Here is an 11,946-nt window from a genome sequence, read left to right as displayed (position 1 = left end):
AGTTGAGCTGCAACCACCTTCTCAAGGATTTTGGAAATGAATGGTAAATTTGAAATTGGCCGATAGTTATTTAAATCAGAAGGGTCTAAACCAGGTTTCTTCAGAGTTGGTCGGATTATGGCAACTTTCAGTGAAGGGGGAACTATACCAGTGGTCAAGGAAGAGTTAATAATTCTACATATGATGGAAATGATCGAAGGCAAACAAACTTTTAGTAGGGATGTAGGAATTGGGTCCAAATAACAAGTAGACGTACTGGACTTGGAAACAAGTTCAAAAATATGACTTTCAGTTGGAAGACTAAAGTCACATAAAACAGAGGGTGAAAACAGATCTGTGATGTTTGCTGACAGTGAGTCAGACTGCACAGTTATTTCAGAGGACAGCTGCTCATGAATTGTGCAAATTTTGGAATTGAAAAACTTCAAAAAAGCTGAGCATTGTTCCTTAGTGCTGCTACTGATCATGTTGTGTGCAGGTGGCTGGAGTAGTCTTTTCACTGTTGAAAAGAGACACCTAGTATTCCCTTTACCTGCATAGTGAGAAGTTTTCACTGCTGAGAGGACATCTTTATAGTGCAGCATATGATCAAGGTACATTTGCTTATGCAGTCAGTCCAGTCCCAGTGTAGAGCCGCATTTGATGAATATTTTAAAAACTATTGAAGTTACTAATATGCTGAATATTTCAAAAGCTATTGAAGTTATCAATATGCTAAATACTTTAATGCTATTGAAGTTATGAATAAAAATCAGTTTTTTATTATGTAATACAGGGTATCAGTATAAGAGATGTAGTGTGTAATGTGGGTTTTTACGGAGCCCCTGAGGTGACATGGTGATTTAAAAAAAAAATAATAATAATAATAAATAAATGTAAAAAAAGTGGTGAGCACGAGATACTAAGTGGTGAGCATGAGATACTAAGTGGTGAGCACGAGATACTAAGTGGTGCGCACGAGATACTAAGTGGTGAGCACGAGATACCAAGTGGTGAGCACGAGATACCAAGTGGTGAGCACGAGATACTAAGTGGTGAGCACGAGATACTAAGTGGTGAGCACGAGATACCAAGTGGTGAGCACGAGATACCAAGTGGTGAGCACGAGATACTAAGTGGTGAGCACGAGATACCAAGTGGTGAGCACGAGATACTAAGTGGTGCGCACGAGATACTAAGTGGTGAGCACGAGATACTAAGTGGTGCGCACGAGATACTAAGCAGTGATGTACCGGAAGGCCATACTTGAGTAAAAGTACAAGTATCTTACCAGAAATTTACTTTGATAGAAGTAAAAGTCACCTTTTAGAATATTACTTGAGTAAAAGTCTAAAAGTATCTGATGTTTAATGTACTTAAAAGTATTAAAAGTATTAAAAGTAATTTGATATTAAATGTACTTAAGTATTAAAAGTAGAAGTAAAAGTAAATGCTGTTAGTATAAATGGAAGCGGTCATTTTATATATAAAGATTGTTCTTTTAAGCCTGTAAACCACCTTAACAATTAACCTGTTTTCTTCCTTTCATCTGAACATGATTTGTGCCAATTCATGATCATAATCAACTGTTGACATCACCTGTTTGAAATCATGACATTATTTAGTTGTTTTTTTAACGTTTTTAACGTTTCTCCAACGTTTTTAGAATGTGAGTCGATGTAAATGTAAGAAACACTGCATCTATTTTATTTGCATTTTCTATACTGTCCCATTTTTTATTTGAGTAGTATATTTCAATAACAAAAAAATAATTTTGGCATAATTAATGTAAAGCAAAACTCAAGAGAGTTTAACAAAACATGTGGCACTTTTATCCCTTTAATGATCTGTTCAACCATTATTTTAAATCAAAATATTTGAGTAAAATAAGCTGTATTTAAATAATTTTCTTTGGGGCTGTATCTACTCACTGAATGGCATGTGTTAAACTAAAAAAATATTGGTATTCTTACTTTAAGAAAACACCATTTCTAACTTGAAGACAAAATCATGAATAATAAGTTGGATAAGTTGAGTTCTTGTTGAGATGATTAAAGGGTTAAAGATGTGCTGCATGTCTAATACAGAAGTTATCTGAGGAAATATTTGTCCGTAGGTGAGTTTTTAAAAATAATGGACGTGTCTTCATGAGTTTTGCAGTCAATGAATTCCAAACAAATTTAGTGAAACGTTTTATTTGTGGTTCGAATGTAATCGGTAAAAATGGTAGGTAAATATCTGAACAATGTTAATGCTAATAATATGAAAAAAACGCTGATGCTGCAGCTTTACTTTGTTAATCATTGTTAACTTACATCAGTGTGTTGGACGGGGAGCTTCTGAAATGTCCATATTTGCGGGTCTTTGGGTGAACGACGCACTTTTGGAAAACTCCGATAGCTTTTAGATTAGCAGGGCATGACGAACGTCTTTTTTCATTTCTCACTTTAAGTTGACAACAACAGTTTAGCCGTCGATGAGATCTTTATTTTTTTGACCTTCAGTGAGCACTGACTCAATAACACATGTGGCAGGAATTTCATCTTCAAAGAAGTACACAAGCACGTACTTTGGCAGACTCATGTTTCAGAGTAAAATAACTGAAAACACGACATTTGTATTTCGCTTAAAGTTACGGTTGGTTAAAATAATGGTCTCAAGTCAAGTGCGGATGTGCGCATGTGCAGAACGAGGTGTCCGACCGTCCGTAGTTGGAGACTGACGTGCTGTGTAAAGAAGAGAGGTTTGTGCAGAATAGACATAATACAAGGCGCTATAAAGTCATTTAACTGAATGATATGTAATGTAATATTTGTCCTGTATGGATGGGTTCTGATAACCGCAGTTTTTAATGCAGTTTTTATAAAATCTAATGAGGATATTTTGGAAAAATAATGGTTTATCTTAAATATATTATAAAATAAAATATTATATAAAGCAAAACTTTTCAGTAGGAAGCAATGAATTTAGTCTTACAGTGGTGCATCTTATGACCTCTTTAAATCAATGTAAATCAGTTGACAGTATATATATATATATATATATACAGTATATATATATATAATTTTCCCTAATATGCGTCTAAAGAATATCACACACACTCCTTTAAAATTTTGTTTTAAAAAAACGTTAAAAGAACGTTCATATAACGTTACACATTGAACAAAATATTTATTAAGGCCACATAACGTTTATAGAACATTCTATTAACGTTATTGTGAGAACGTTTGTTCATAACATTAGCAGAACTTTCACGTAACATTAGTGAAAGTTGTGGGAACATTCCCTGTTAGCTGGGTAGCTTCTAATTTGTTAAACAACCATGTGGAAAGACACATCCTGTGGTCGTGGAAAAGATGTTAATCTGTTTCAGAAGGGTCAAATTATTGGCATGCATCAAGCAGAGAAAACATCTAAGCAGATTGCTGAAACTACTAAAATCGGGTTAAGAACTGTCCAACGCATTATTAAAAAGTGGAAGGACAGTGGGGAAACATCATCTTCCAGGAAGGAATGTGGTCGGAAAAAAATCTTGAATGATCGTGATCGGCGATCACTTAAATATTTGGTGAAATCAAATGGTAGAAAAACTACAGTAGAACTCAGGGATATGTTTAATATTGAAAGTAAGAGCATTTCCACACACACAATGCAAAGGGAACTCAAGGGATTGGGACTAAACAGCTGTGTAGCCTTAAGAAAACCACTTGTCAGTGAGGCTAACCGGCAAAAACGGCTTCAATTTGCTAGGGAGCATAAAGATTGGACTCTGGAGCAATGGAAGAAGGTCATGTGGTCTGATGAGTCCAGATTTACCCTGTTCCAGAGTGATGGGTGCATCAGGGTAAGAAGAGAGGCGGCTGAAGTGCCTACTGTACAAGCCTGTGGGGGCAGTGCTATGATCTGGGGTTGCTGCAGTTGGTCAGGTCTAGGTTCAGCAATGTTATGTGCCCAAAGAATGAGGTCAGCGGACTACCTGAATATACTGAACGACCAGGTTATTCCGTCTATGGATTTTTTCTTCCCTGATGGCACGGGCATATTCCAAGATGACAATGCCAGGATTCATCAGGCTCAGATTGTGAAAGAGTGGTTCAGGGAGCATGAGACATCATTTTCACACATGGATTGGCCACCACAGAGTCCAGACCTGAACCCCATTGAGAATCTTTGGGATGTGCTGGAGAAGACTTTGCGCAGTGGTCCAAATCTCCCATCATCAATACAAGATCTTGGGGAAAAATTAATGTAACTCTGGACAGAAATAAATGTTGTGACATTGCAGAAGCTTGAGGAAATGATGCCACAGCGAATGTGTGCCGTAATCAAAGCTAAAGGCGGTCCAACCAAATATTAGAGTGTGTGACCTTTTTTTTTTGGCCGGGCAGTGTATTATTATTAGTAGTAGCCAACGTTCGTCTTGTTATTATTATTATTATTATTATTAAGAGATAAAGATAGATTCCATATGGAAATAGTGTGCTTGTGCTTTTGGGAAAAATCAGTTTCAATCAGTTCAAACTGCTTGCTTGCACACACACAGTCACCTGTCTAAGCAAAAATATTATAAACCCCCCCCCCCCCCCCCCCCCCCCCTAACTGCATGCTTGCACATACATAGAGTCACCTGCGTAGGAAAAGCATTTACACCCCCACCAAGTGGATGTCTGCACAGACACAGTGTCTAAGCAAAAGTACTTACACCCCAACCAACTATGTGCTTACACACATTGTCCCCTGCCTTAGCAAAAGTATTTACTTCCCCACCATTTACATACATGTATACATATATGCCTACACACAATCACTTGTCTGAGCAAATTCACCCCCCCACCAACTGTGTGCTTACACACACACACACACACACTCACAGTCACAAATTTGAGCAAAAGTATTTACACCTCCACCAAGTGTATGCCTGCACAGACACAGTCACCTGCCTTGGCAACAGTATTCACCCACCCAACACAAAATAAATGTTCACACACACCCAATTACATATCTCAGCAAAAGTTTTCACACACCTTCCACCAACATACATAATTGGAAACACCATAGTAATCACCTAGAATACCATCACTGCCACTCAGCCGCACCCTACCAACCACCTGTAACACCTTAGCAACCGCATAACTATGCCTTAGCACTTAACCCATTATCCTAGCAACCATCTAGGAAAACCTTAGCAACAATCCCTTATATCTTAATAACCACCTAGCAACCCCCAATACACTTTTTTAAGAAACAGCGTAACCATCTAGCAACAGCTTAGCAACCTCTGTACAACTTGACAACTAGGTAGCAAAACCTTAGCAACTACCCAGCAACACTTAGCCCAGCCAAGGCCCGTCTTCCCCGATTGCTCAGTTTGGCCGGGCGGCCAGGTCTAGGAGGATTTTTGGTGGTTCCAAACCTCACTCATTTACGAATGATAGTGGCCACCATGTTCTTTGGTACCTGTAAAGCTGCAGCAATTTTTCTGTACCCTTCTCCAGATCTATGCCTTGACACTATCCAGTTTCTGGATGGTCTGCAGATAATTCCTTTCACCCCATGGCTTGGAGTTTGCTTTAATATACACTGTTAACTGTGGGACCTTATATAGGCAGGCGTTGGCTATCCCCAATCATGTCCAATCAATTGAATTTACCAAATTGTAGAAACATCTCAAGCAGTATTAGCAAAAACAAAATGCACCTCAGCTCACTTTTGGGTGTCATATCAAAGGGTGTGCACATTTTACATTTACATTTTCTGCATTTAGCAGACGCTCTTATCCAGAGCGACTTACAGAAGTGCTTCCATAGTAAACATTTTATTTCTCAAGTTTTAGTAAACAACAGTCGAAGAACACAAATCTGCTGAAACCTGTTAGAACCAAAAGTCAGCTTAAGTGCTTAGTAAAAAGGTGAGTTTTTAATCGTTTTTTAAAGACAGCAAGAGACTCAGATGTTCGGACAGACAGAGAAAGCTCGATCCACCACTTGGGTGCTAGAACAGAGAAGAGCCTTGATGCTTGTCTTCCTTTAGTCCTGGTTGGAGGCTCAAGTCGAGCAAGACTAGTGGCTCGGAGGTTGCGTGGTACACAGCGGGGATTGATTAGACCTCAAAGGTAGCTTGGGGCTGGTCCATTTTTGGCTTTGTAGGTGAGCATCAGTGTTTTAAACTGAATGCGTGCAGCTACCCAGCTAACAATTTTTGGTTCCCAGAACGTTCTGGGAACGTTAGTTTTTGGTTCCCAGAACGGATCATTTTGGTTGCCCTTTGGTTCCCCAGGAAAGTTTTCTTTACGGAAATAGAACGTTCCCGTTTGGTTGTGCATTACAGTTCTGGGAACGTTCCCCTAACGTTCCCGTAACCTTAAAATTATTGAAACCTTCCCAGCTAGCCTTGTAATTGTGGCCCACTTCCGGCGCAGCTCCTGCCAGCCGAGCCGAGCCTGCCGCATCTGGTTCAGTGCCGGCAGCCCGTGTCGGCTCTGACTCTTTTTGAATGACTGCCCAGAATCGGGCCAAATACACTGGCCCAAATCCGGATGCCAGATCTCCGCCGACTCTCCCATAACTGGGCCGGAATAGCCCCCGAAACACTACGATACCATTTATTTACCGTTTTCTTCTCCTTTCACATCCTCATAGATAAAATAGTAGATTTATGCTACAGATTAACTACAGATGCTACAGATTAACTACAGATTGTGCAGTAGAAAGTATTTTATTAAGATAATTGCAGCAAGTAGTATAATAATAATAATCAGAATATTATAAATAAGACCAATTATAAAAGTGAACCAAAATGACAGCTAATTGAATATTATATATAGAAAATAACATATAATTGCATATAAGAATAATAATTAAAAAAGTGAACAATATATAAAATATATATAAAAACAATATAAATTACAGTTTGTTTGTTTGTTTATTAGGATTTTAACGTCATGTTTTAAACTTTGGTTACATTCATGACAGGACAGGCAGTTAACTCATTACACAAGATTCATCAGTTCTCAAGGTTATATCAAACACAGTCATGGACAATTTAGTGTCTCCAATTCACCTCACTTGCATGTCTTTGGACTGTGGGAGGAAACCGGAGCACCCGGATGAAACCTACACGGACACGGGGAGAACATGCAAACTCCACACAGAAAGGACCCAGACCGCCCCACCTGGGGATCGAACCCAGAACCTTCTTGCTGGATCTTGTGACCTTGGCTGATGATCTACGCCGGATGTTAGATGCTGCAGAGTAGTGTTCATAGTTTTTACTCATGTATGAGAGGTGAATAAGCAAATGTGGCTCAGTGATGGTAGTGGACACTTGAATATCTACAAAAAATACAAGGGACAACCTTTGGGTTATAAAATTATATACGATCAGCCATAACATTAAAACCACCTCCTACTGCAATTTCCCTCTGGGATCAATAAAGTATTCTGATTCTGATTGTATGTATACTCTTTTTCTATCAGCTCCACTAACCATATAGTTTACTAACCATTTACTGACTTTCATTATGGGATTAATAAAGTCTAAAATCTATCTATAGAAGCACTTTGTAGCTCTACAGTTCCACTGTCGTCCATCAGTTCCTCTGCATACTTTATTAGCCCTCTTTTACCTTATTCTTCAATGGTCAGGACTCCCAGGACCCCCACAGAGCAGGTATTATTTAGGTGGTGGATGATTCTCAGCACTGCAGTGACACTGACATGGTGGTGGTGTGTTAGTGTGTGTTGTGCTGGTATGAGTGGATCAGACACAGCATCGCTGCTGGAGTTTTCAAATACCATGTCCACTTACTGTCCACTCTTAAATTATACACACCTGCTTTGTTGGTCCACCTTGTGGATGTAGTCAGAAATGGTAGTTCGTCTGTTGCTTATTATTGTTGTTCTTGTTGCTTATTGTAGCTTTTAAGTTTACGTTATCCACAGTATTCAGTGAGCTTCAATTATTTAGCAGCTGTTGTCTAATGCTAGAAACTGTTAGCCTTTTAGCTAACGTTACCTGAAGTGTTTCAGTTCAGACTACCAGTTAACCTGAAACTCACTAGATAACATTACCATAAACAGTTTTCATTTCCAAATTGTTCTCTATCTTAATCCAAAACTCATTAATAGACTTTCTGCTTACATTTTACTAAGTAAAAAGTTGTTAAGATTAAATGTTTATTTACCTCACACGAACGAACGATTCCTCTTTTTCAACGGCTCGCGTCGCACTGTTGCTATGGTGACGCTGTTCAGCCGGACAACCAGCGTCGGCGCGCACGCGTTTCTACGAGCACCAGCCAAACCCAGCTGTGGTAACAACTGGGCCGGATCTGGCTACATTGATTCTGGTCGATTCTGACACTCGGCCGACTGTGCCGATAGAAAAGTGGAAACTGGGCCAGATGGTTGTGCTAGCTGGGAATGGAGAGTTCTGCTTGCTATATACTGTATATATAGAGCTAATTTCTCTGGATCATGAGAAAACCTTCCGGGAACGTTATTGGAACGAAACTTTATACACATAAGAAATAAAACCTTATACAAGCTTTAACTAACGTTCTCTGTTAGTTCTCATAAAACCATGAGAGAACGTTAGGTTTCATAGTTTTATAGTTGGTACTTGTAAGTAAAGGTTGATCTACATGGACCGTCTCAAGCAAAACCTTCCGGGAACGTTACTGGAACGTTACTTGAAACACATAAGAAAGAAAACCTTAAGGCAACTTTTAGATAACGTTCTCTGTTAGTTTTCATAAAACCATGAGAGAACGTTAGGTTTCATAGTTCCCGGAACGTTCCGGGAACAGCGCTGATTTTTTTTTTACGAAAATAGAACGTTACCATAACGTTATGGGATGGTTCCCTAAAAATAACCATAGGGGAACCAAAATCTAACGTTACGGGAACGTTCTGTGTTAGCTGGGTACAGGGAGCCAGTAAAGAGAACGCAGCAGCGGGGTGATGTGGCAGTGTTTGGGCTGGTTAAAACACTCGTACATTTAATGTTTTACATTTTTTTAATAAATTAGCACACATGTCTAAAAACTTGCTTTCACTTTGTCATTGTGGGCTATTTTTGTGTAGAATTTAGTGACAAAAAATTAACTCAATCTATTATAGAATGAGTCTGTAATGTAATAAAACGTGGAAAAGGTGAAACTTGACTGTACATTGGTTCACAAATAACAATTTAATTTACCGAGGTACATGAGATGCTCACAAGAGGGAGCAACAGACTGGAAAACTGATATTTGGCTTTTGGTTGGACGGTGCTACCTCGATGTGTCCGTCCCTCCAGCGCGGGTCGCTCATTATCCTCTGCACTGTGTGTTATACCACAGTAACCACATCACATCTGCAACAGCTGCTTCACTACCACCTCCTACTGCGTCTGTCCACTACTCTGAAATCCACGCTGGGAGGTAATTAACCTTTTTCTTATCATAAAAGCGATATAAAATGTGGAATATAAAATGTGGTTAAAGAGGACAGTCTACTTTCTAGCATGTCATAGAACAGCAGTATTTCTGTGTGCCGCTGGCTGAGTGTGCCACCTGCTCGGAATGCTTATTATAAACGCTATAATGGGTGCTTCTGTTTTGGTATGGGTGTTTCCTCTTTATTAACTGTATGTGGTTTTTTTTGCTGTGTTTATTGACCTGCGATGAATCGGTGCACTGTCCAGGTTGTATTCCCTCCTTGGGCCCCGTGTTTTCGGGTGACGCCGGACCACGACCCTGACCAGGATGAAGCGGTTAGTGAAAATAAATAAACGTGCGTTGCTATTTTTCCTCCTCTTGTGCGGGGATGTTCGCGTCATAAAATGTCCCCAATCTGCAGGACAACATTAATTAACCACACGAACTAACCAAACATTCATTTATTTTCACTAATCTCTTAGTCCGGGTCAGGTTCGCGGTGTGTCTAGCGCCCCCTGAAAACATAAGGCAGGAATACACTCTGGACTACACACACACACACACACACACACACATTTATCCGCATTTACTATGTACAGTATATCTCGTCGTAAGTTATCGCAACTACTTTATGCACAGTACAGCTATGAGGAGAACATACCAAACAGTGTACTGTACTAGTGGTTACAGGTCTTATTTAAGGAAACAACGCTAGGTGTGTAGGACACGTTGTTACAGTAAACCATTCTTTAAAAAGCATTCATATATTAAGTTGGGACCAGAATACCACCCTGACCGGTGGTAAAACTTCTGGACCTTCATCAGGCAAGCTGTAGCCTAGAGGTTAAGGCACAGGAGTAGTAATCCAAAGGTTGCTGGTTCAAGCCCCACCACTGCTAGGTTGCTGCTGTTGGGCCCTTGAGCAAGGCCCTTAACCCTCAGTTGCTCAGACTGTATACTGTAACTCAGTGGCGATTTCTCTAAGACTGCAAGGGAAGCTCAGCTTCCCCTAAAATGTCCGAAATTAAATGGTTAAATATGTACAGTTGTGTTAACATTTCATTGACTACAAATGCGTTAGAACACGTATATCTCGAAGACGAGTTCGTTCAGAATCAGCTACTTATCACAAATCGACTCGATTTTCTTAACTTAACTCATACATTCCCGTAGCGTCAATGCATTTGCCCGCAGAAGCTGAGTGTCTCTTCACTTCTATGGGACTGCGTTGAGGTTTTTTTTTAATGCTCAGAAACTCACCGGTCATTGGATAAATGCCTCGATTTTGTCCCGCCCCCGGACGCTGAGCGTCTCTGGGGGTGAATGGAGCTGTGGGCGGGTGATGATTGGAGGATCAGTGGAAAGGCTGAATCCCGTTTTGATTGACAAACTCAAAAGAAGCTTTATTGGCATGACAAATAGGGACATTCGTATTGCCAAAGCAATACACTTCATTAGTCACTTAATCACTAGGAGCTTCAGTCCCATCGCGGATTTTGCGAGTGAAGTCGAAAGACAAACTGCAACACATTTCAGGCCATTTTCTTGTAAAAGGAACAGAGGGCAGAATTTATGTGTAAATAAATTGACAAATTTTATGATGTAAGCCGACAATGAGCTTCCCCTCTTTGAAAGACCAGCAGCTGCCACTGCTGTAACTGTAGTGTAAGTCGCTTTGGATAAAGGCGTCTGCTAAATGTCAAAAATGAAATGAAAATGATAAAACATAAAAATAAAATTAAATAAATATTTATTCAATAAAAGCAAATTTATATTGTACTAAAACCAAAGAAATATTGGACAAGAATTGTAGTAAGTAAAATTAACAAAACGAGAGAGACAGTGCACAGATTATGAATAATCCCTTAAAACAATATGTAATATACACTGATCAGCCATAACATTAAAACCACCTCCTTTATTCTACACTCACTGTCCATTTTATCAGCTCTACTTACCATATAGAAGCACTTTGTAGTTCTACAATTACTGACTGTAGTCCATCTATTTGTCTACATGCTTTTACTCTGTTCTTTAATGGTCAGGACCACTACAGAGTAGGTATTATTTGGGTGGTTGATCATTCTCAGCACTGCAGTGACAATGACATGGTGGTGGTGTGTTAGTGTGTGTTGTGCTGGTATGAGTGGATTAGACACAGCCGCACTGCTGGAGTTTTTAAATACCGTGTCCACTCTATTAGACACTCCTAGCTAGTCGGCCCACCTTGTAGATCTAAAGTCAAAGACGATCGCTCATCTATTGCTGCTGTTTGAGTTTTTCACCTTTGAGACCTTCATTAGTGGTCACAGGATGCTGCCCATGGGGCGCTGTTGGCTGGATATATTTTTGGTTGGTGGACTATTCTCAGTCCAGTAGTGACAGAGAGGTGTCTTATCCACTCATACCAGCACAACACACACTAACACACCACCACCATGTCAGTGTCACAGCAGTGCTGAGAATGATCCAACATCCAAATAATACCTACTCTGTTGTGGTCCTGGGAGAGTCCTGACCATTGAAGAACAGCATGAAAGGGGGCTAAC

At 39.8% G+C, this 11,946-nt stretch overlaps 1 protein-coding gene and 1 long non-coding RNA gene across 6 annotated transcripts in view; one reads left to right on the top strand and one right to left on the bottom strand.

The window, feature by feature from the left end:
* Positions 1-2,039: 2,039 nt before the first annotated feature.
* rerg (RAS-like, estrogen-regulated, growth inhibitor) overlaps positions 2,040-11,946 on the top strand; it is a 46,084-nt gene continuing 36,177 nt past the window's right edge. The window contains exons 1-2 of one of the 5 annotated variants that reach the window (XM_063004741.1): positions 9,327-9,400; positions 9,664-9,732. The gene's annotated coding sequence lies outside the window, so the exon portion shown is untranslated. Of the gene's footprint in view, positions 2,096-9,326; positions 9,401-9,663; positions 9,753-11,946 lie in introns of those variants that run through there. The other 4 variants (XM_063004749.1, XM_063004758.1, XM_063004767.1 and 1 more) reach the window with 4 other exon arrangements.
* On the bottom strand, positions 6,882-7,942 carry LOC134323268 (uncharacterized). Its single transcript, XR_010014035.1, has 2 exons — positions 7,810-7,942; positions 6,882-7,310 (listed from the first exon to the last, which is right to left on the bottom strand). It is a non-coding gene; the product is annotated as an uncharacterized LOC134323268 (long non-coding RNA).

The sequence above is a fragment of the Trichomycterus rosablanca genome, chromosome 1 (genome assembly GCF_030014385.1).
Source record: "Trichomycterus rosablanca isolate fTriRos1 chromosome 1, fTriRos1.hap1, whole genome shotgun sequence".
In the NCBI taxonomy this organism is placed as follows: Eukaryota; Metazoa; Chordata; class Actinopteri; order Siluriformes; family Trichomycteridae; genus Trichomycterus; species Trichomycterus rosablanca.
The sequence above is the reverse complement of the archived record's forward strand: the minus strand, read 5'-3'. Positions and strand labels throughout refer to the sequence as shown.